The sequence below is a fragment of the Lichenostomus cassidix genome, chromosome 1 (genome assembly GCF_008360975.1).
Source record: "Lichenostomus cassidix isolate B80296 chromosome 1, HeHo_3.0, whole genome shotgun sequence".
NCBI classification, from domain to species: Eukaryota; Metazoa; Chordata; class Aves; order Passeriformes; family Meliphagidae; genus Lichenostomus; species Lichenostomus cassidix.
Window position 1 is genome coordinate 67,014,525 of NC_139479.1, and position 25,615 is coordinate 67,040,139.

At 39.7% G+C, this 25,615-nt stretch overlaps 1 protein-coding gene across 3 annotated transcripts in view; it reads right to left on the reverse strand.

Annotated features, from left to right (window-relative positions):
* Positions 1 to 18,297, reverse strand: part of PDS5B (PDS5 cohesin associated factor B) — a 105,351-nt gene extending 87,054 nt beyond the window's left edge. For 2 of the 3 annotated variants that reach the window (XM_085061696.1, XM_085061691.1), the window contains exon 1: positions 18,139 to 18,296. The gene's annotated coding sequence lies outside the window, so the exon portion shown is untranslated. Of the gene's footprint in view, positions 1 to 18,138 lie in introns of all 3 variants that reach the window. The other variant, XM_085061707.1, reaches the window with a different exon arrangement.
* Between the last annotated feature and the right edge of the window lie 7,318 nt (positions 18,298 to 25,615).

The following is a 25,615-nucleotide window of genomic DNA, read 5'->3' on the forward strand; positions in this document are numbered from 1 at the left end:
ATATCATAACTAAATTCATTTTAACAGCTTATCACAGCAGAAGGGAGTCTTGCTCCCCTGAATATGAGAATGTATAAAAGCATCAGATGCTTTGTTGGACCAATCAAACTCACCAACTCAAAAAACAGGACTAATTGTTTTTGAAAAGCGTGTGACAAGCATCAAAGCTAACTCAAGGGAAAGGACAGGAACTAAGGGAACTGGGGAACAAAACTCCATTTTCCAGTGGTGGATAGCTGTCAGATCAGATCAAATGCAGTGGAAACTTGATTAGAACATGGTGATGTAGCATGGTGATTTGGAGCACATTTTGAAATAATTCAGAGACTGAAACTCATACATTACAGCCAAGTTGAACTGTGCAGCCAGTATGTCCCAACTGCCACACAACCAACCTTTTAAGCTTCAGTGGCATCCAAAATGGATGAAACTGAACATCTGTATTGTGTTTATGTGGCAACATTTTGGTAGTGGGGGAGGCTGAAGGGATGGCCCCTGTGGGAAGAGACCAGAGGCTGCTCCCAGAGCAAACAGAGCTAATTCCAAACAGCTCCAAAATGGACTCATCCCTTGCCAAAGTTGAGCCATCAGTGACACTGGTAGTGTCTCTGTCATGTATTTATAAGAACTGACAAAAAATGCTGCACAGCAGTTATGAGGAAGAAAAGTGAGAAAAACCATGAAACAACCCTGCAGACACCAAGGTTAGTGAAGAATGAAAGCGATCTCCCTGCATTTATCTTGACCCATGAGCTTTTTCATCTTCTTTCCTTCCCTGTTACATTAAGCAAGAGTGAGAGAGCGGCAGTGTTAGCACCAAGCAGCCAGCCAAGGTTACAGACAGGGAGGTACATCTTAGCCCTCTCAGAAATATAGAAAAATTAAACAGGACTTAATTTTCTATAGAATTAAAACCTCTAGTCATACAGGGTCACAAATATTTTTAAAAGGTTCTATGAAATAGCCTATTACTTAGAACATAAGGGATAAAGAATTATAAACCTTCTAAATCTCCTATAAAACACAAATTTGCAGATCACTACTCAAAGTTTTTTAGGATTAATGGTAAGCTTTACTGAGAGAATCAAAAACCATTCAAAAGAAACAGCAGAAAATCTATCACTCAAAAAAGAGAAAATTCAATGCTAAGCAATCCCCTTTGTACAACAGTTTTAACTTCAACTATTACCTAAATAAAACTTAGTTTGTTACATTCCACTGCTAGAAGTTCCTGTTCTTCTGGACTGCCAGTATAGGTGTCCATACCTAGCTTTATCAAAATAATCTCTGTTGAACACTTAATAGAATCTAGGATTTCATTTTGGGGGGAGGGGAGGGTGTTCTGGTGATTCTAGCCAAATGCAATTCTCTGTGATTTCACGTTACAGATACATCCGTTTCAGTGAACTTCTGTCACAGAAAAAGACAACAGTAACAGCTAAGAACAACAGCCTCAAGGCCAACTGTATCTGCTACATGTTGAAAATGAAAATCCATAAGCCAGTGATATGATATCCAATGACTGAATTTCAAAAAGCTTTTAAAATTCATTTTTAAAGATCCAGTGTATTGCAAAAGAAGACAGTGTAAGATGACAAGCATTTGAAAGAAGGAAATTCTTTGAAAGTTTCTTTGAGATTGAACAGAGACTCAGCTGACAGGTTTTCTGGGGTTTTTTCCTTTAATCAAATGAAGTTTTATAAGTTCTCCACCATCTTTTCAGAAATCCAGTATTATCCTATACACACAATCAAAAAAGGGAAAGAAAAGGGAAAGAGGACAAGTCTTACAAGAAGAGGCTGAGGGAGCTGGGGCAGTTTAGCTTGGAGGAGACTCAGGGGGGACCTTAATGCTCTCTACAACTACCTGAAAAGAGAAGTGGTGAGGCGGGGATCAGTCTCTTCTCCCGGGTAATGAGTGACAACACAAGCAGAAATGGCCTCAAGCTGCACTACGGGAGGTTTAGATTCAATGTTAGGAAAAGTTTCTTCACCGAAAGGGTGGTCAGGCATTGAAACGGGCTGCCCAGGGAAGTGGTAGAATCACCATCCCTTGAAGTGTTCAAAAGGTACATGGATGCAGCATTTGGGGACATCGTTTAGTGGAGAACACAGTGGTTCTGGGTGAACAGTTGGACTCAATGATCTCAGAGATATGTTCCAACCTTAATGATTACATGAAAAAGGAAAATGTTCACATGGGTGCCTTTTTTAAGGCAAGAAATCATTACAGACAAATACTCTGCACCATGCAGAACACACGCATACAAACTAAACATTAAGATGTGCGCTGTTTCTGCTGTTATATGAGGACAAAAAAGGGAGATAGATGTCACAAGAAACTTCAACAAATATGTAACATATTCCAGTCCTAATATATAGGAATAAAAAGCATGATTCAATCAGGCTTTGGTTGCTTCAGTTATGTTGAACAGTACTGTAAGTTAAGTGTTCAAGAACTACAAAGAAAATAAACCTATTTTAAGCTAATAGAGCATTTAAAATACCAACTCTACTCTTCGTACACAAAGAGATGATACAATAAGACTTAAGATGTCTAGGTACTGCCTCTTTCAAAACAGAAGCACCACTGCAATTATAACTTCAAAGACCTGAAGTTGGGAACCAAGAGCAAATCTGTAGAAGTACATTGAAAAATAGTATGCATAAAATAGTACGACAAATTAAAAACTAAGTTATTAGGGAGGTGGAGTGGAAGAAACTAGTACAGAGAAAAAAAAGAAAGATGACAAAACACATACCCTTTGTACAATGAGAAAAGGAAAACTAAAGCACGGAAAAAAAACAAAAGTGGAAGTTGCGTTTATTGGGCATTAGAATAGGATGGATTAAAAGTCATCCACCTCCTATGACAAAAATCAAAAGATCATATTTAATGTAAAATAATGGTTATTAGCCAGACCACAAATGGGAAAAATCAATTAATATAAACAAAGTTAATAAGTAATAAGTACCACTGCCAAAATTTGATCAAACTCAAATAAATAAAGTACATATGAGTTTTGTACACAATCAGTAGCATCCAACAGCTACTCAATTCCAGCTAAGTCTCCTGGCCATTATATTATTAAAACATTCAGATGGTTTCTATATAGTAGATAACTTTATGAATAGCTTAACTTCACATATACTACTTGCTCAATACTGTAAAATACAGATTGTGATTATACAAATAAAACATGAATTGATATATTGCATATTAAGCAACTACGTAAATATTCTTCATATGTCAATAAATATCATTACAGGATGTTAATTCAATGATCTAAAAGGAGGACTTAAGCCACACTCCATTTAATTGTATTTTGTTTGGTTGACAGTTTACATTGCCTACGGTGATTTAATTAACTGTGCTAATCATTAAGCAAACTATGCCTTAACATACATGAAGTCATCCATCATATGTCAACAGTGACTTTCCAGAGATCTATACATGTGTTTAAATCCTCATCCTCCAAACAATTTTGCAGAAATCTTACCAAAGTGATGAAGCAAACTTTAGCAAATCAACCTTATATTCCTTGCAAGTCTCTCTCCTGCCTTACTATTGTGTTCTCTTTAAAATCCAGAACCCAAACATGAGGACTTAGATGATCACCAGAAACAATGATCAACTTAGAAAATTCCATCATCATTCTTGTTTTTTAGAACTTTCACTGAATATACATAATTATTAATATAGCTACTCTTGAGATCGTTTTTAACTCATGGATATAAAATCTGAGAAAGTATATACCAAATTTATGTAGGCTAATATATACTTTTAAATCTATGTTCGCAAGACATTTTTCAATGTACCACTGAGAATAACCCTTTCTTCATATTCACAAAGGTATTAGAAGCTCAAATTAATTTAGTAAGTGGTTGGCATGGAAAACATTTTCAACGTGTAAAGAACAAAATATATGAGTCTCCACACTTATTCCAACAAGAAAGTGTAGCCAAAAAACGGATTGGCAAATATTCATCAACACTTTCTCCACAACCAAAGAGGATGAACAGTGGCCTCTCACTGTCACAGGCCATTCCATCAACAATACAAAGACAGTTTAGAAGTTGCAAAAACATTTTCCTAAATGGCAGGCATCTTTCTACTTCATCAGTATTATTAATAAAACACAAATAATGTAACAATTTAAGTCATTTACAGAGATTCTTTACATCCTGATAAATTCCTCCTGGCATACAGCTGATTGACAACAATTGATCAACGTAAGAAGTGACTTAGGTGTTAAAGACTTGCATTACCCATCTGCCACTACATTAAATATATTTTCATAATGTATCGACCGGTAGGGAGTTATAACTTGGCTATAAAAAGACATTTCAAGCCAAAATTTGGGAGTTAATTTTCTGCTGTGGAATGAAATAGAAAGCTTTAGAGTGTTGGACCTGGTGTGCTTATGTAAATTCAGGTCATTTCTCATATTGATTCAGGTATAATGTCGAGACTAATAATTTCCATTGTCTTTTAGAAATGTATCATGTTATACTGTTTACTTAACTATCATTAAATCAAGATACTAGTATTATCCATAATACCAATAAAATGCTAGCTTCCTATTTTTATATGGCAGCATAGTAAGGACTGATACAGAAGAATTTACAGAAACCACTTATTAAATGTCTTCTGTAATGACAACCCAGGTTATAAGGTAAAAGTAACACCCTCAGTCCAATAAATGACATAAAAAGTACTGGGTTTCACTACAGAATGCCATTAATGGCAATCCTTTGCCAGTCAATACAGAAGTAATAATACCTGTTTAAATTACAAAATTCTTCTTCAAACTTACACTAGAAAATACAGCAAAGCACATTAAGTTTCTTTATTAGCGTATTAAGTAGGCAAGTGGAAAATTAAAAGATGTGCAGGCAGCAACTGTGCAAGAAGAGACATCATCACAATGTACAGAGGATTAGGAGAATTCAGGAAAAGAACAAAGAAGAAAACATTAAGACATGATACTACAATCAGCACGTGAGCACTGAAGGGCCTCAAGCAACTTAAACTTAATTGCAATCAGTGAGCAAATGGTCCCAGGCAAGTCCCCACCTTTGCAGGTAAGATTATTTTCAAAATTAATTAAAGAAAGCCTCCCAAAGATTTAGCAAGTAGAAGGTATTCAGTACCAACTTATCTCAGCACACAGCTCTCTCCAGTGGTGTTGCAGACACTTGCAGCTTCCGCAAAATAAAAGTGACCCAACATTAAGTTTCAGCATTTTTTTCAGATGTTATTGTTGTCATTTTTCTTTTAATAAAACTGTCTCTTTTTGTGCCATTTATGAAACACCATTTTTACTGAAATACACTCAGTTAAACAAAAATTATTAGAAACTGCATAAAAGAATCCACCATTAAAGCATTCAGCAACCTAAGGAAAAATAAAATTGACCTATTATTGTGGGATCTCTGCTTTCACACTTCTCCTCAAGGCTAAGTAAAAGGGACTGTAGGAATTAAAATTTCTTATTTCTTTGCAGCATTCAAAGGCTGCAGGAAAAGAAATTACAAGGAGATAAAAACTGAAAGGCAATAGTAACAGAACCTGACAGAGAAAGAAGAGTGTAGGCTGACTAAATACTATTTTAATAAAATAGACATCTGCAATATATTTGTCAGTTTGCCAAGTACTAGGGAAAACATTCCTTAGGTGGTCAAATTATGTAACCATACTGTACAAAAGCTTAAGACAGACTCTGACCAGTCCTCAGTGTTCAAACAGAGGTGATTTGGTGACATACGCAACAAACTCCACCCCAGGGGTCACAGGCGATGTCTGTGCCAAAGGAACAAAATTAAGCTTTTGTCCCCTTGACTGGGGTGCAAAAAGAGTTTTTATACCACTAAGTGAACTCAAACAACCATTTAGTAGAAGTTGTAAGCAGTAATTAGAGCCCTCAAAACAGGACAGATCTACCACAAAAACAGACAGAACTGAAGCCAAACTGAGAGATCCATTGTAAATCAGCTTAAAAAAATAAAGAAATTGTACTTCAATAGCTAGGATCAAGAAAGGAAAAAAAAAATGCTGCATAGTAATGACTGGAAAGACAGAAATTACTGAAGTATCCTATAAAGCCAGCTGAATACCTATTTTCAAAGAAATGACAGGTAAAACTTTCCTGTGACAACTGGTAGCATGTATCTTTAATCAGAAGTTACTATGTCTACACTTAAGAACTTCACATTTTCAAATCAAAGCAACTACACAGGCACTATCCAAGAATTCATGAACCACTGTGGAATGCAAAGCTTTTTAAAGGTATTTAAAAATTAAGGTGCAGTACCCTTGAATTTTAAACATTTAAATTAACTTTGAAAATTAAACTATACTACAAGAAAATAAAGACAGCACTCTCATTAATAATGCAGAGCAAAAAAAGTAATAATACTACCATTTGTTTAATACCAATATTTTAAGAGTTTAGGAAAAAAATCTGCATGCTGAAGTCAGAATTTCAAACACAGGGATAAATGTAACTTCTAGGCTTATCATATTACCCTGGGACAATTTATGCTTGATTCATTTATGATAAAACAATTAGCACTTTCCTTGCACAAAATACGATTTATTGTGAAAGCAATTAATTGGAAATCATAGATGGATGGATAGAGAGATGGATGAAATTGTCATTCAGTAAAACACTGAAAGAAAAGTTTAGAGAAACAGATGTTTGCAAATATAGAGACTGCATATGAACATCTAAACAAGAACAGAAGCTCCAAATCTGTCTGAAAGAAAATCAACTCTAAGGGGAAAACAACAGGGGTCCACAGAGGGGTCCAATGCCTAAGTCCAGGTATAGTCTCAGGGTGATTTTTTTCTATTCAGCATTCATTCTAGGCTAAGGTACTTCAAGAAACTCCTCACTGAAAATACTCAAGCAGCATCTGGACACAATCCTGTGCAATGTGATCTAGGGCAACTCTACTTGAGAAGAGAGGCTGGATGAGGAGACCCACTATGGTTCCTTCCGACCTTACCCATTCTGTCATTCTGTGGAACAAACAAAAAAACCAACCCTCCATAAAATCAAAGCCTCAACACCTAACAGATAGTTTAAGGTACTGGCAAGAACTTGCTTGGAATACTATGTGCAGCTACCCGCCCATAGTATAAATCCAGATAATTTCAACGGGAAGAAGTGCACATGAAGTCTGTTACATGAGGACAGCACATACACAGAGGTGACAAGAAGAGACTGCCAGGAGGGTAAGTGGAAGGTAAGCAGGAGGGTAAGCAGGAATCACCACAAATACTAGGAGATCCCACCCAAAGTAAATGAAAAACCATAAGACAAAAGTTCAAAGATAAACAGCTCAATGAAGAAAAACTGCCTCATTAGAGGCAGACTTCTAGTTTTTAAATTAAAATTCAAGAACAACTTTCTTGTCAACTGAAGCAAAATGTCTAAATATAATACAGTACAATTTGATCAATATGCAGAGATTAGTACCTTGCTGTTGCATTGTACATGAACAGTAATTTGAAAAGCAGATGCTTAACTCCACAAAACACTCCTTTTTCCAGAATCACCAGATACACTGGAAGTTCTCAGGCTAGTACTCTAAAAGAAGAGAAGAACTGACAACCAGCCTAGGTATCAAAATTCCAGAATATTACTGGCTTATGGTCATAATATTGAAACAGCCCTCCTTTAGCAGGGAACCCACTTTAAGATTTAGTAAGGCAGGAATTTGTTTCCTTCCTCCAACTGTTAGAAAAGAATGGGGGAAAAGAGGCAGGAATTATTCTTTTCCTTTACATTAACTACTCTGAAAACAGAGTAACAAAAAACAGTCACAGAAACCTCAGATACCTAGCATTACATAATTTCAAATTATTAACAGCTGTAGTACTCACATGCGGGGAGGAAAAATCCATGCAAGAATGGCATGGAAGCCATGAGGAAAATAAAGGGAACATAACAGGAAGCAGAAGACACCTACAACACGCAGACATCAGGCACAAATCAAGTTTAATCTCTGGGTTGCCCCTTGGAAGGAAACAACACTTGGTATTATTTAGCATACCATTCATTTGGCGAAAAATGCCTTATTGAGTCTTACCATGAAACTTTCTGGGTTTTTTATTTCGTTTTGGGGGTTTTAAAATTTCACAATGGTCAACCAATATAAAGTTGCTTCTGTAACAAGTCAGAATTTATATACCTAAATGAGATGCCCTTCCAGTCCTAACTTTGCACATAATGTAAAAAATACAAAATTATATGCTTTATGTCCTACTGCAAATTACTTGATACAGAAGATCAAACAACGAATGCTAGTGGGATGGATTGAACTATAAGACCTAAAAGAAAGCATGGGTATTGAACTGCAAAGCCAGATGTTGTTCTAAACAACAGTGCATCCACTCCTAGCCAATATGAATTATAAACACACATTCATATTATAACTGCATATAGCAATCTTAGTACCAAAACCACATTCAGCTGAGTATTCTACAAATAGAAGTTGTCTACCCAGCTGGCTCCTATCAGTTCAGCTTTTCTTCCCAGATAAAACATTTTCTTTTGCATTTTGCAAAACTGTGACAGAAAAGCAGACTGAGCAAATAACTGTGCCCCCAAAGACAGAGAAAGAACACCTAACTGATTACAAAGCACAAATTAGATTAAGACATACTACAACCACATGAACTAAGTGCATTGTAAGACCACAAGAAAATAGTAGTTTCAGAATCTAGTCACCTACTATCATACATGAATCAACAGTGAGATCACTTTAAAAAAAACCTGAATATTCTTAAATATTTAAGTTGTAACTTACCTTTGACACCTACCTCAACACTCAACCAACATGTCAGTTCTCTGTCAATAATATATTGACTCCTGTAACTTTTTCTAATACAGTTATTTGTCCCTTACAATTATTTAGCCCTATGGGGTTGTATTTTCACAGAATGGTTGAGGCTGGAAGGGGCCTCTGGAGGTCACCTCGTCAAATCTCCCTGCTGAAGAAGGGTTGCCTAAAGTCAGTTTGCTAAGAAGTGCATCTAGATGGCTTTTGAGGATCTCCCAGGACAGTGACTTTGCAAAATCCCAGGGCAACCTGTGCTGGCTCTTGGCACAGTCACAATGTTCAAAAGGAACATCTTGTGGTCCAGCTTGTCCATAATGCCTCTGGATCTGTCACTGGGCACCACTGAATGGAGTCTGTCTCCATCGTCTTTGTATCCCACTTTCAAAAATTTACATAAATTAATACATTTTAATGCTGGTTTAGGTATAAACAGGAGCATATGTACAGCTATGTCAACTTTCTTGATAGTATAAATTTTCAAACTCTGCTTTGTTTTCTGTTTTGAAATTCATGTTTAATCCTTCAGTTGCAGCTCATCCCTCACATTAGGATACAAGGAGATGTAATGAGGCTGCATCAGAGGAAGTTCACATTGGACTTTAGGAAAAGGTTCTTCACTGACAGGTGTCAGTCACTGGAACAGGCTTCCCCAGGGCAATGGCCATGGCATCAAACCTGTCAGAGTTCAAGCAGTGTCTGGACAACACTCTTAATTACCTGATTTAGTTTTAGGTAGCCCTGGGTGGAGCAGGGAGCTGGGTTTAACGATCCTTATAAGTTCCTCCCAGCTCAAGAACTTCTATGGTTCTATGCCACATCTGCTGCACAATGACAGCAAACTCACAGTGTGCATCAGTGTGTGGGCTGTGTTTCCATCAGGCTCAGATCTGTGCTGATGTGCAGTAGGGACATGGACCTCATTTTACTAGACTGGATCACTGCCTCACAATACCCTGTAACCCACTCCCCAAGAAAACCTCTCCTGCTACCCAGGAGAGCATTAATAAAAAAAAACAAATCAAAACAATGACAAAAAAACTGTACATTCTCCACTGGAATGTGTTCCATAAATAGAAATCACTAGGACACAAGTAACACCTATAGGAAACTAACCCTTATTCATTTTAAAAGGATGGGTTTGCAACTGAAAGGAGCAAGTTTTAAATTATAATAAATAAAACAATATAGCTACAATATAGTTGCTGGCACTATGACTGTAAGCATACAATCATGATACAACAGTTCAGAGAGCTTCCACCTATTACTTAAGGCACAAGAACTGCTCATTTGCACACTTTAGGTTGCTCTCTCCTTATTCCCCTAAAGTTATAAGGTTAACATAGCCAAACTAGATGAACAAATACATCTGGTAAATCCTGCTGACAGCTGAATCCATTACTAATCCACCTGTCTGCTTTCAGCCAGATGTTACTGTTTCTTCAGCACAAAAAGCTGGATTGTTCACACCTCAGCCAAATTCTCAGCTTAAGAGCAGTCTGTCTTAATTAAGCTTTTAAGACAAAAAGCTCAGCTTACCACAGAAGCAGCTGAGGTTTGGACACACTTTTACTAACTCCACTGCAGGAACCAACAAGCTGTATCAGACAAATGGACTAGAAAGTTTAGGGGTTACAGGAAAGGCACTCAACCAAGAAGAAAAGTTAATGACAGAGGGAAGAAAAAAAAAAGAAAAAAAATAAACAAAACAAAAGTGCAAAAAATTCCAAACAAACAAAGCTCCACCACCATACACCAACAGGTGACACACCCTACCAGCCTTGAGGTTCCTAATATGTACAATGGGCATAAGTATCTGAAGGGAGGGGATCAAGAGGATGGAGCCAGGCTCTTCTCCATGGTGCCAACAAGACAAGAGGCAACAGGCAGAAACTGATGCACAAAGTTCTATCTGAACGTGAAAAAGCACTCCTTTTGCATGGGGATGACTGAGCACTGGAACAGGCTGTCTAGAGGGGTTGTAGAGTCTGCTTCCCCAGAGATATTCAAAAGCCATCAGGAAGGACATAACTCCAGTAATGTGCTCTTGGGGACACTGTTTGAGCCAGGGGGCTGGACTAGATGACTTCCAGTGCTCCCTTCCAACCTACCATTCTGTGACTGTGTAAAGTCTAAGATGTGTTGAAGAAGGTGAGAGAGGAAGTAGGGTTAATTTGTACAGGAATAAGAAGCCCAAGAGGTATGAGGACAAACTAAACAGAGCAGTCACTAAAGAGAGACCGGAGCAGAAAGATCAGCTGCAGCTGGCAGGAGGGGAATGCAGCCCCAGCAGATCTCAGTCCTTTGCAGAGCATACAATGTGCAACCACCATGTTACACTGCCCTTCTACCAATAACAAATACTTGCAAGAATACACTGAAAAGCTCTCACACCTCATCCCACTTTAAGCTGCTAAAAGAGAAAAACTTACTGCTACTAATAGCATTCCATCAATTAGTCATAGATACACAAAGCTAAAGGTTACAACCTAGTGACCGACAGGAGCACATCCATACAGTGAATTTGTTTACTAAGTTTGCTTAAAAAGGAACAATAAAACTACGGAAATAGTTGTAAAATCAGTTATAAAGAGTCAGGAAATAGAATTGAGGTTTCTTACACAGTATTAAAGAGAATACAAACAAAGCAGTTGATATACCTGATCCTTCACTACCTTTTTTTCCATACCACAGGATTTCTTTCTCATTCAAAGCAAAGAAGCTATTCAACTTTTCTCCTTACAATTTTATGTGTGTCCCTGATTATACTCCATTTAAGCCACACTCTGAAGAGACTTAATTTATTACCAGGTTTCTGTAAGGTTTCACCCCTGTCTCATGTCAGTGTGCCATAAAAATTAACTTGTTTTTCCAACACTTCCACTATTTTTTCATAAAAAATGACTATTCATCTCATTTTATAGACGACTAACCCAAGTTACAGACTGAAATTTAAGAACTCTCCACCAATTTTGCCTGTACAGCTAGAGAAATTCAGGACACCACTTTTAAAGTATGCCAATTTATCCAGCGCTGTATCTTAAACTAAAGCATCTGTTGAGCCAAGCAGTAGTCCAGGTCTAGAGCCTGTCTCCCAGGAAATCAATGCACTACTAACAAGCTCTTGTGGGAAGCTCGGTTTAAACAGACTTGCCTGGGATCACAAGAAACTGACAGAAAGAACGAATTCCAGTATCCCAAAGTGACATTCAATCATTCAAATTACTAGATATGCTTTTCCCTTCCCACAGTCCCCTGTCAATCCATTTTACATTTTCCAGCTTTTGCAAAGTATGTCAGCTGACTTTGATATGCAGCTCTAATTCCTAAATACAGTGGGTTGAAAAAAAACCCCAACACATTGTAACTAAAGACTACCATAACATATACTTAGAAGGACAAAAATTATTTAACTGTTTACTATTTTTAAAAAGAATTTGCAATTTTAATATTGTTTTAAGGCTTTTTTGTATGCAGTACAGAACATTCAGTGGGCAATAGATCGTTAAGAAATAAAAAGTTGCTCTAAATGTGCTTTTATATAGATATATACACACAAGAAATGCAGCATGAACAACCTAAAGGTGAACCATTAGTATAGGTAACATTTGTAACTTGAGGAAAACTTTCAAAATGTTTTGAGTTCTCAAAGTGAAGATCAGCCAGTCATTTAAAAAGAGTACAGAATATTTCTCTCCAAAAACTGTACATGCATCAAAATCTCTTAACTTTTGGAAGCATTTCTGCAACCAAAGGAATTGCAAACTGCATAATCTAAATTGGGCAAATGGAAGAGGAAATGCATCTCCTGCTTGTTGTCTCTTTGAAAAACTTCCTCACAACTCTTCTGAAGAGTTTATCATTGGCTTATCTGTTCTTTCTTCCAGTTCCAAAACCAGGAAAGCAAAAGTTATAGCCTTATTCTGACCAGTTTACACTCAAAGGAAGAGAAGTGAACGTCAACTTTATTTTGTGCCGTGAACTACATGAATCAAGACAATTTGCCTCCCTTTGACCTCTGAAAGCACTGGGTGGCACTTGGACTGTCCACAGACATTGTCCCTAATAAAAGCTTACAAAAACTGATGGCATGAAAAGCTACAGTTGTTTCCAAACACTTGGTTTCTGTGTTCAGGAACTACACATAATGCTTCATACTCAACTACCAAATAACAAAACCAACAAAATTATCAAAGTAAGTATCACACCTAAAATGGCAAGCCGCCTAGCACCTCTGTACATTTTCCCCAAGGAAAGTCTTTCAAATTTTACGTAGGTAGATGCAGGAAAAAAAAAATCCCTAAGTGTAATTACAAGTTTCTATGAAGTGTCTGTCTTCTGCTCATTTCTCATAACTGACAACAATTCAATTCTTTTTTGTTAAGAACAGAAACCTAACATATGTGGTGACAAAGATTTCCTAGAAATCTGATTGTCTTCATTGGAATTGTACATCTAAGTAAGAAAGCAGTACTAACAGAAGTGAACAGTCAAACTCAAGGTGGCCCAAAGATAACATACAGGAAGTTTTGATATAAAACATGAAAAAATCAGGACTTCCTCATGTACTTACTGTGGGTAACTGTTAGGTTTTTGGTTGGTTGTTTTTTTCCTTTTACTAGTTTTTTATTTACTCCCTTTCATTCTAAGGCTTTCAGAATGCAGGTTTTCAACACTGAATTGAGCAACAATGTGGATACACTGGGAGGTCTCAGAGTGAACCAAAGGCTGCTTTGGTAGAAATTGTGGACAAGCAATACATGGAAAGCCTCACTCAAGAGTCACTGCCTAAGTGACCACATTTTAGCTGAATCTAACACATTTTAACAGAGATACAGACTCCAATCCCCAGCATAGGCAGGACATCAACCTCTCGAAGCAAGGCCAGAGGACGGCCACAAAGTTGATCAGAGGGATGGAACACCTCTCCTAAGAGGAAAGGCTGAGGGAATTGGGATTATTCAGCCTGGAGAAGAGAAGGCTTTGGGGTGACTTTAATGTGACATTCCAGTACCTGAAGGGAGACAACAAGAAAGAAGGAGGGACTTTTCACAAGAGCATGTAGTGACAGGACAAGGGGGAATGGCTTCAAACTGAAAGAGAGGAAGTTTAGATTAGATATTGGGGAAAAGTTCTTTACTGTGAGGGTAGTGAGATACTGGAACAGGCTGCCCACAGAGTTTGTGGATGCCCCATCCCTGGAAGTGGTTAAGGCCACGTTGGATGGATCTCTGAGCAACCTGGTCTAGTGGAAGGTTCTCTTGGCAGGACAGCTGGAACAATATAATCTTTAAATTCCCTTCCAACCCAGGCCATTTTAAGTTCTATGAAAATGTAGTTCAGGTGACTACAATGGCAGCAATTAAGATAATAACATTTCTGACTGCTAACTTCATGTCTTTTTTTGTCCAATAAAAAGCATGCAAGTGAAGCATCTCATTTCAGCAGCAGAAACATCCACCAGGATTTCTAATTAAGTCAGAGAAAAAGTACACACAGTATTGTCTGGAATCGATCTTGAAAGAACAGGGTCTAAATTAGAAAACCCCAGATGGGGTCCTGATCCCTGGTTACGGTACTCCCATATAAATGGTGACAGACACAAGATGATTAGTATAAACATCTCCATCTGTTCCCAATGAGGTATAGGACTTTATTATTATTTCTTGAAGCACATTAATAGCAAAGTTGTGAGCTGAAAAAACAGAGCTGAAGATCAGGCAGTATTAAGCAAGCCGGATGATGCAGAATATTTTTCCAGTGCTTGGGATGGGATGCAAAAGAGTAAATTCCACAGATGGGGGACAAAGTAATAGAGGTCTTAATTCTCAGAACCTACTTCAAGGATTTCTTCACACTTTAGAAAAGACTGAAAAGCAATGTATGCTGAGACAGACAGTAAAAACCTTGTTAAAAAATGGAGGTGTTAACATTTTGATTCTTGGAAATGAAACAAAAATATTGCTTGTATTTTGTTGCTTTCGAGTTAAATTTGTTACAGCAAATATTCACACAAACAGCTTTTTTATTGTGGAATCCTAAATGTTCCAAAGAGGTTTTGAAACAAACCACTAACTTCCTAAAATAAAAAAGTTAATTTTCATTCATACACTCCATTTTTGATATATGTTACTTATTTTTACTTTACAGAACTTTTTAAAGTTCTGTCCTTAATAACAGAACTAAGCAGATAAAAAACCTCTCAGCTTTTCTACAAGACTACATTCAACTGAAGAGGCTACCAATGGAAAAGCAATAGGTATGTAATTTATATACATGCACAGTCTTGACTTTTTAGATGTTCAATCTCTGAGGGCAAGAAAGGATTTTTTTTAAGCATATCTTTTATAGCTCTTTAGAAGCCTTGACTCCTTCCAGGATCTGTCAGTGCTGTTCAGACAGTCCAGAGGGTCTACAAATCTGGATAATTAACACAACACTTTACCACTAATGACTATCACACTAACACACCTTTTAAAAGTTTCCTCAGTCTTCCCTTACCACCTAGTTTCAGAATTGACTGAAAGTCTCCAATATTCCCTCAGTCTATTCAAAGATTATTTCAGGTTGCAGTATTGACATTTTGTGCTAAGAGTAAAAACACCATTACTTTAGACATCTGTTAAAAGGAGAATGACACTGACAAGTAGTAATATAATGCTCCACATATCAGAACTACTTTTTGATTCTAAAAAGGAACTTCTCTGAAGGCAGCCAGAAAGACAAACCTTCCTCCTTCTTGGCGTTTGGGACAAGCAATACAAAGGGATAGGGATATTAGCATGAAACTGATAGGGAAAAATAATAAGTTGCAGTATCACTTTTTCCTTCCATCTCCAATTTTGCATGCTTTTAGTGCTCAGCTTCATATTTTCTTATTTGTTGCTCCCATGAAAATTCTCCTTGTGCAACAAGTACCCTTTATCACCTCTCCAAATTCAGGTTTAAAGAAAAAAATGTACTCTGAACGCCTTTAAATGAAAATCTTTTACTAAACCAGAAGACTCATACCCATACATATACATATCCGTACACCCTCTTACTCTTCTGTATGACTATAAACTGCATGACTGAAGAAAGAAAGAGATTAAAAAGACACAACCTGAAAGCCTGGTAGAGAGCAACGTATCCCAAAAGAAAATGCATCTCTCTCAATCTACAGGAGGTAACAGAACCACCTGTTCTACAGACAGAAATGGATAATGCCTGAGGTTATACCTATATTTCATTACTGTGCTTTTCCAAATGCTAGCAATGACTGTTGGCTTTTATATGGTTAATTACAGTTTAATAACAACTTAGCTGACTTGCTCAATTTCAGACCATAAATAAGCATGCTAGATAAAGTTTAAATTCAATATTTACAAGAGAAAAAAGAAGTTGCATACAAGTGCTAAACATATGATTTTCCATTTTAATTTAGCTGTTTCATCAAAATCTGAACTACAGTTTGTCCAGCCTATATACTAACTAAAAAAGAGGATGCAAGAAACACACAGGCAAATACTACAGTATAGGATCTACATAGAAAACCCCAAAACACCACACCCAGGCATATCATACCTCCCCTACCTTAGAGTAATTAAGTTCAACCTGGCTTCAAACACAGACACAAGATGTCATGCAAGTGCTAGAGTACTGAACTACTTTCTCCAGTAGTGCACGCTTTCAAACGCTGTGATGAACACGATACACACACCTTTGCTAAACTACCCTGCCTGATGGCCTGTCACTGTCAGTCTTCTTTCAGGTGGTCTGAGCATGGAATACATTCAGCTCTTTCACTTCTATTTGAGTGATTACTTTGCACAGTATAATATTTAGCATATCTATAGTACAGACAAGACATTCCAGGCAAAATTTCTACCACCTGAAAACTGAACAATTCCACTAGTCAGGCGGGGGAAAACCTGAGAGATTTCACGTCGTTTTATCCCCTTCCCAAAACGTGATTTAACACTCGTTTTCAACTACAAAGCTACTCAAATTTTCAATGCTCCTTGTATTCCATCCTCAGCGAAGAGAAATCAATTACAGCCAAAGCACCTACCCGGCAAGCACAAAACAAAGACCAACACGAGAATGCTTCAGCAGTTGTGTTAAATGGGAAAACACAACGCCTAACTAAATAATCACAGCCCTCAGAAAGCAACCGCGCAGCAAGCAAGCATAAAAGTCAGAATAAGGCTGGCAAGACGAAATCCAGCTCTGTAGGGGCTGGTCTGCTGCAGTTTAATTTTCCAGGACTGTTCACCGTCATTAATTGTTGATTTGTTTTGAAGAACAGATAGTGATTTATTTGCAGCGGGATGAAGTTACGGACCTAGATTCCTGACCGGAGGCTCTCGACGTAAACAATACATAACCTATAAATTAACCATTCTCCATCTGGCAATTCAGATGTAAAATTCATAGTTTTCCATCTACCAGGCGGCGGCAACCCGCTCACCCCCCCCCCCCCGTCCTCTCTTCTCGAGCGCTTTCTAACAGAGCCTGATGCAAAGTGGGAGGGAAAAAGAAAGAAGAGGAAAGGAAGGGGTGGGGGGGAAAAGCTAAGCCAGCATGAAAGAACCGGGCTCGCACACAAGTAGGGACCACCAAACCGCGGTCCCCGGCAGCTCTTCCCGCTGAGGAGCGCTGCGAAGTGCGGCGCGGAGAGACCGAACCGGGCGGGGAGGGGAGGGACGGGGATGTCCCAGCGCCCAGCCCGGGCAGCAGCCGCGCGGGGCGGCGGGAGCCCCGTGCTGCCCCGCGGAGCGGGGACCAGGCCGGCTGCCCGGGGCAGGCAGCGAGGGAGGGGACGCCCGGGGCAGGGAGGGAAGGGACACCCAGGGAGCCGCGATCACTCACTCACTCACTCACCGCCACGGGCGAGCAGCCTCCCCGCCCCCCCCCGCCACTTCGCGCCGCGAGGAGCCACCGGCGCTGGGCGCGACACCGCCCGCCGGGCCACCGGGGCGACGCGGTGACCCCCGGGCTCCCGCACACCCCAGCCAAGGTCACCCCACCGTCCGGGGTGCCGAGCGGGAGGTGGGGGAAATTCAGTATTTGACGGCGGCCCCGGGAAAGGGGGGAGGGGAGCAGCCCCGCGGAGGGGCGAGGGGGATGGGAAGGGGGAGCTCCAACACGGGCCAAGGGGAGCTCTGCCCTCCCGCTCCCCCTCCGCTCCCCGTCCTCCTCCAGCGCTGGCCGCGGAGCTCGCTCCGGGCGGGCGCCCCCCACGCCTCTGGGAAGGGAAAATGGAGCGGGGACGGGGTGGGGGTACCCGCGGCCGAGGTGCCGCGCTCCTTACCCCGCCGCAGCCGCTTCTGCTCGCTGGTCGCAGGCGGGTCCGCTCCGCGCTGCCGCCGCTCCGGGCTCGGAGAGGCGCTGCCGCCGCCGCCGCCGCCGCAGCCAATCGCCGCCAGCCCCCTCCCCTTCCGCAGCTCGCCCCGGTCCCCCTGCCGGCTTCAAAATGGCGCCAACTCGTCTCCGGCTGCTCCAATGGAAGCGCCGAGGGGAGCGAGCGCGGCCAGCGCGGGGCAGCAGCGCCCCCTGCCGGCCCGCGCGGGCAGCACCCACAGCTCGGGCCCTGCCCGAGAGGGGCTGAGGGAGGGTGGGCCCGGCCGGGATCGCTCCGGTGCGCTCTGTGGGCCACTGAGGCAAGCACTTCCCCAAAACAACGAGTTATTAAAGGATTGTTGTAAAGAAATAAGGAATAAAGCCTCTTAACTGCGGAGAAAGAGGAGAAAAAGTAGCATAAGTAACTTATGGAGCCCTTTGCTCTTGCTTCAGCGAGTTCAACAGCTTGAGGGGTGCCCTTAAGGCAAACGCAAACAGAAAAGCCATCTGGTTTCTTCTCGCCTCTACAGATAAAATGCTGCATTTATTGTAGAATCATAGAATAAGCTGAGTTGGGAGGGCCCCATGAGGATCATTGAGTCCAATTCAATGCACAGGACAACTGCACAGGACCCTGCAAGAGTCACACCCTGTGCCAGAGAGCATTGTTCAAACTCTTCTTGAGCTCTGTCAGGCTGGGGCTGTGACCACTTCCCTGGGGAGCTGTTCCAGCGCCCAACCACCCTCTGGGAGAAAAACTTTCTCCTGACACATCACAACAACATGGAAGTGTTTAGAGGATTATGATTTAAAAAACACAGATCGCACTCAACAGATCTGTTGAAATATATGCAGGCTTTGTCCACTGTGAGAAACACACTTCAATAGACTGTTAGACAAGACATTGTAACAAATGGTTTAAATCTTTCAGAAAGTCCCCTCAAGCTTTCTGAACTTGCTAATACATTGTAACCAGAATGCCTTATCTTCGTTCAGCTTTAACCTGCCTCATCTTCTAATACAGACTACATCAATCCTACCAGAACTATTACATAAAAATCTCCTTTTAGGCCCCAAAACTCCCCTTCTTTGCATTTTTTTCCAGTGACTTATATTTGTTCCACTCCTTCTGAAAAAAAAAAAGAAAAAAGTACAGACAAAAAAGAGAGGAAGATTTGTCTGACAATTTCATAACGGGAAGGACCCAGGACTTGGAGTCAAGGTATAACTTTTTGATGCAGATTGAACAATTTCCCCCAGTTTCCCCCCTGCTGTCTATCTGGGCTCACCAAGTATAAAGCTTTAGGTTGGGGAACACATCCTTTCCCTGTGGAGCACTTGCACATGTGTGCAGGGATACTTACAAAACAGCAGAAATCGGAAACCCCTTTTAAAACTCCCTTAAACGCAGCTACTGAAATTGCAAAAGCAAGCGTATGACTGTAAAAGTAACCAGTAGGCTGAGACACTCCGCACGCAAACACTTTGCTCCGTTTTTCTGATGGAGCCGCATCGCTTCCAGCGCCTGTCAGGACGCCTGGAGCGGAGGATGCTCCTCGGAGCGGGACCGAGCGCTGAATAACGGGACCTCCCTCAGGCACGCTCCGCCCTCCGTTTCCCGCCCGCACCGAGACTCTTCACGATTGCGGGAGTCGGCATTTTAAAGGTGCCTCTTCCCTCGTCCTTTCCTCACCCCGTCTCGGTGTCGCAGTAGCGTGCTTGGCCCTCCGGAGGGAGCCCGTCTGCCACCGCTGCTCGCTCACCCTCGCCCGCCGCCTTGGAAAGGGTCAGGAACCTACTCTGCCTACTGGAGGCAACACGCACCCGCTCCCTTTTCCATGCGGTCCCACCAGGAAAGAGCTGCACGGTGCAAGCAGTGCCAGCCCTGGTTGTGTTCCGAGGGCAGGCTCAGCCCTTACCCGCGAGAAATGTTGCATCTCTCATGGAACTGGTGACTGTAAAAGCAGCCTTGTTAAATTTTAGGAGATTTGCCACCTGCCTGGAAGTGCAGGCAATTTGTGTTACTTACAGAAACTATATTTGAGAAAGATTAAAAATATTTGTGCAAAATAAATACTTTGCTTGCAGTATGATGTACAGGGAATATCAGTGCCACAGAACTTCAAAGACCAGATCTTTTACACAGAATCATAGAATCATTTAAGTTTGAAGAAGATGTTTAAGATTCCTGAGTCCAACCATTAACCCAGTACTGCCAAGTCCACAAAACCATGTCCCCAAGTGCCACAATACATGTCTTCTAAATATCTCTAGGGATGGAGACACCACTGCTTCCCTGGACAGCCTGGTCCAGTGTTTGACCACCCCTTCAGTGAAGAAATATTTCCTAATATCCTAAAACTCCACTGGCACAACTTGTCCTGCCACTTGTTACTTGCAACAAGTGAGCGACCCCCTCCTTACTACAACCTCCTTTCAGGTAGTAAGCAATAAGGTGCTCCCAGCCTCCTTTTCCTCAGAGTAAACAACCCCAGCTCCCTCAGTCACTCCTCATAAGACTTGTGCTCCAGACTGTGTGTGCCGAAGACACTTTTCACAGCTCAGTGTTCAAGTGACAATAATGAACATTGTCAAATAACACTCTATAAAGCGGCATTCTTCTCACTGTTTTCTGTCTGTAAAAACATTGTGTGGAAACAGAAGACTGCAGTTATGAAGGCCTTTAAGTCCCTACTTTATCAGATGGCCAATCTCTCCCTTTGGATCATTTTAGTTATCTTTCTCAATTCATTCTTTAAATTTGCTATGTCCTTGCAGACCAGAACTGTGCACAGTACTGAAGATAGGAGTACACTGAGATTTCCCTCAGAGCAGTGAACTTCCTTCTGTCTTGCTCTCAGCACTATTCCTGATGACATCTCTGTTGTTTAGGGGTTTGGGGGGGGGGGTTGTTTTCGCTTTGTTTTTCTTTGATTGTTTGTTTGTCTTGTTACTGCGCAGTTTCAGTCAAAGACTTTAGAGAGCTGACAACAGTAACTTCAAGATTTCATTAATTTAGACTTCCAGGTTTGACAGGTAATTCTATGCTTTACCTTACACTGATCTACTTCTCAAAGCCTACCTTTTTACCTATCCGCTTTTGAGAGGCTTTCTGGAGCTCTTTCCATCAACACAGCATTTGACTACCTGAAAGTTTAACATCTTGCAAGTAATATTTCATTGTGCTTTCTCTTTTCTGGGTCATTAATGAAAATCAAAGATTGTTGCATAAAACAATTTCAATAAAGCCAAACATTTTTGGGAGAGACAATTGCTGACTTTTCTCCACCCTGGAAAGTAACCAAAAGTACTCTCTGCTTTCATCCTTCAACCATATTTCCAACACAGCATAGGGCATTTAGTTCAATTCCATGGCAATTTTGTGTGACAGTTTTTAGTAAGAAAGCTGCACACATGATCTCTGAAAATACAAGTATGTTCCTTGGTTTGTTCTTTTCCACACACTTCCTGACTCACAAAACTGCTGGAAGTCCATGATTGTGTCACTATCTTCCATCACAGAGATTATGCTGGCCCTTTCCCAACACACTGAGTTCATCCATTGCCCCTGTAATCATACTCTTTTACAGTATTGGCCTTTCAGTATAAGTAGGAGTGGGAACAACTGTCAGGGTAATATCATCACCAGAAGATTCACTAAACATTTTCACTATGACTTTTTCCTCCTTACAGTAATCCTGAGGTATTTGTGTTATGAGTCTGTATTTTTTTACCTTCGAAGTCACTCTATTCTTTTCACTCATTGATTTGAACTAAAGAAGTATATGAAGACATACCAACTTTTAGGATACTGCAAAACTGAATAGACAAACATCCTAAATTTAGCAATGATACCTTTATTTCAAGAAGAGCTCTAAGATATACCTCACAGGACTGAGCAGGCAGAGAACTCAGGAAGAAAGCTGACAGGTGAGAAGGGATATACAGACTTTCAAATCACCCCAGCATCCTGCCATGGGATGAAAAAAGGTTGGAAGAAAGCTGGGTCCTAGAATGACTTAATGCAGTAGCCCTTGGCAATCCCTATTGATTCACTACAGATAGATATTAAAATTGCCCAACAAAATCTTATAATTCCAGGCAGAACAAAGGAAGGAATAGACTGGAGGGAGCAAAATCTTTTTTGTTTCAGTTTGTTTGGAGTTTTTCTCCAAAAGAGAGGAAATTTTTTTGGCTTAGCCATATTATAAAACTCTGTCTTGGACAGCAAGCTCAGTCAGCCCATAGGAGGGTGAACTAACGCAAGGAAGAAGGCAGGGACTCCACAGCAGGGACCAAGAACACCTGCTTTTGAGAGCAGTAAGTTGAGAATTTATCAACTTCTCCATCTATACACAATATGTGGCTTAAGTACATTTTTTAGTAAATTCTTCCATACAGTCATCAACAGAGTCTGATGAAGGGACAGCACAAATAACAAAGAGTTTGAATAGAAACCAGTTGACAGGGGTTTTATATGAATGAGACCTACAAGTTACATTTTTAAGATTACATGAGTTACCCCAAGTCACTTAAATTAATACTAGAGTAGCTTTTGTTTCCTTCTATAAATAGCTTGAACAATATCAAGACAGAAGAGAAGAGTGAAAATTGAAAAAGTTTAAGAAAGAAAAGGTGCATTTCCTCCTTTTTTTGACAACAGTTACCTAAATTCCCTTTCTTAATATAGCAGGCTTGTGAAAATGATACTTTTGTTTCCAGCATAGATAAAATCACTTCTGTTCTTTCACTTCTGTTTGTTCTCTTTTAAATGTGACTCTAAAACAATTGCGTCAAAAATATTTTACCAACAAAACATTCAGATTAAATATATGTCATTATATATTGAGCCCTTCACACTGAAAGGGGTTTTTGCCATGTAGAAGGGAGACCTTCTACTTGCAGGTCCAATGATTTGTCTCAGAGAAAGACAAATTAATTCATTTATTGGTGCTCCTCTTCAACTAAATAGCTGATACTATTACGAACATGAGTTAACTTTGCAACTAATTTTAGTATCTCATATGTCTCTTAAGTAATTTGCAAGGAAGCCACATGGAAAAAGTGACTTTAGATGACTGGAATTTTTAGACTCTTACTGTCTGTGTATGTGCTGTTTCTAACACTGTCTCCTTGTAAACAAAAATCAAACAGCTGAATAAAACAGTAATGCTCAGGGTCTCCTAGCTTTAATATACGTGCAGTATAAATTCCAAATTTTAAAAGCACCACTTTCATCTTAGTGCTAACAAGTCTGATTCTACCAGAAATACCTATTTGTGCCTGCCTTGTGGCTGTTTTCTAATAAAAAGACCAGAGTCATTAAGTACTATACGGTATTTCACAAAAACAAGCAAACTAAACAGAACAAAAAACAACAAGAAAACTAGAGATGATATGAGGCTATGACGTTACTTTTCAGGGTGAGGACTGCAGAAAGCCTTTCACTCCACCTACTCATCTGCTCTCTTCATTAAATAGTTAATAGCTACAGTGGGACACCATTAAGACTAAATGACCCACTAAAGTAAGTCAGTCTATAAAAACAAGAAGCATTACCCCCTCACAAAACATGTTGTCATGAATCAACTGTAGATGTACCTTTATCTCTGACTTCTTCCTAAAGAAGTCATTGCCTTTTTGGAGACATTCATGGGAAGAGAACAATAAAATGCTTCATGTTACAGTAGCCACAGAGGCAAAAACATAATTTAGATTTTTAATGCTCTGAAACAGAATTTGTCTCTTCACTGCAGTCAGGAAGTGATGATGCATATTTTGCTACCAACCAAGTGCATCCCTTATGCTTTAACTTAACAAATCAAACCATCTTGCCATCTGATAGGAGTAAGTTAGAGAGCATTAATACACAAAGCTTTACAGCTTCTAATACAAGTTTGGTTTTGGGTTTTTTGGTCTTTTTTAATAGGTTTTTTTTTCATTCTAGTAGGACTTAACACCTGCTTTGTTGCTAAATATCATGGAATCTTCTTGCTGACCATATTTGCACAATGTATTCCTACAACTTAGCACTAATATAACCTATGGCAGCCAGCATCTAAAAAGTCACAGCAGTCAGGGGAAAAAAATTTATTCTTCCCTTGGTGCCTTGCAGGCTGGTATGACAGCAGTCATGAATTAGTATTTTGGGAGTCTGTATCAGCAGTCTTTCTTTCTCTGGTGATTTAAATTAGTTTCTCCTCTGAGTTACCTTTAATTGATTTAAGTGCTCTCCATTCTTAATTGAGATATAGGATAGGAGGTGGGAGAGGATAGTACATAACTTAAATATTCATAAGCAATGCCATTAGCATGATAAAATGAGAAAAAAGTTAAGAACTTTCTACTGTAAGTTGTCTCTGTAAAGTGGGCATCTCTGTCATTCAGCTTCAAGAAATCAAATAAAAGTAATTTCAGATTAAAATTGAGTGGCTAGAATGAACAAGTATTCTCCAAAACAGTGGGGATGTCAACATAACCATAACTAAGCATGTTGCACTAAACTTTTGTAGTATTTCATCATCTTCCCTCCTGCTTAAACATTCATATATTAAGCATTAAATACTTGAACATATTGTGCTCTGTAAAATGCTGGGTATTTTTTAGTTGCTCTGTCTGGTGCTTTCTTTCTTCTACTCACACTTCTTGCTTTTACCATTCCACTGTCTGCCCTCTGTTTAGAGCTACTTACTTTAATGTCCCATTGAATTTCAGTCCACTGAAGGCATTACACTCAGTCTCCTTCATTTTTATGTAAATGGAAGATGCTATTTAGAGAGTCCTGCAGCCTAAGCAGTAACTGGACCTTCACCTTGAGTGTCAACTTCCTAGAAACTCCCCACGCTCTACTTTGAAAGACATGAATTGTTCAGAATCCTGTTTCCTTGGCTGGCTTTCACAACCCGTAAGCTCAGCTTTGTCGTGGGCCAGCAGTTGTTATATTTTCAAAAGAGCTCTGTCTTAAAAGTTAAATCTCACCATTCTTTTAGTTCTGTTTTGCTGTTGTACTTGAGACCTAAATCACAGAACAGGTGCCTTACTGTCAAGAAAAAAATCTGTGTATCATGCAGATTTCAGATAAAAAACATTAAATGAAAGGTTTCAAGAACCTCTAAAATAAAACTAACTAGGTGTTACTTTTATTTTTTCCCCACTATTTTTATCTCCAAAACTATTCACTCAGGACTGGAAGGGAATCAAATAACAATATTAAAATTACACACTATTTATATCATAGTCAAAAGAAAAATTAATCTATCCACGGCTTAGACATAACTTACTACAATCTGTTGAATATTTTAAAAAATACTCCTATCTCACACAACCAGCAGGCTACCCAGTATATTTTTAAAATAAAAATATATAAATTTATTAAAACTGTAATTCCTAAGTTGATTTTCAAGTTGAAGTTTGAAAATAAAAACCTCCATATTGTCTGTGGAAATTAA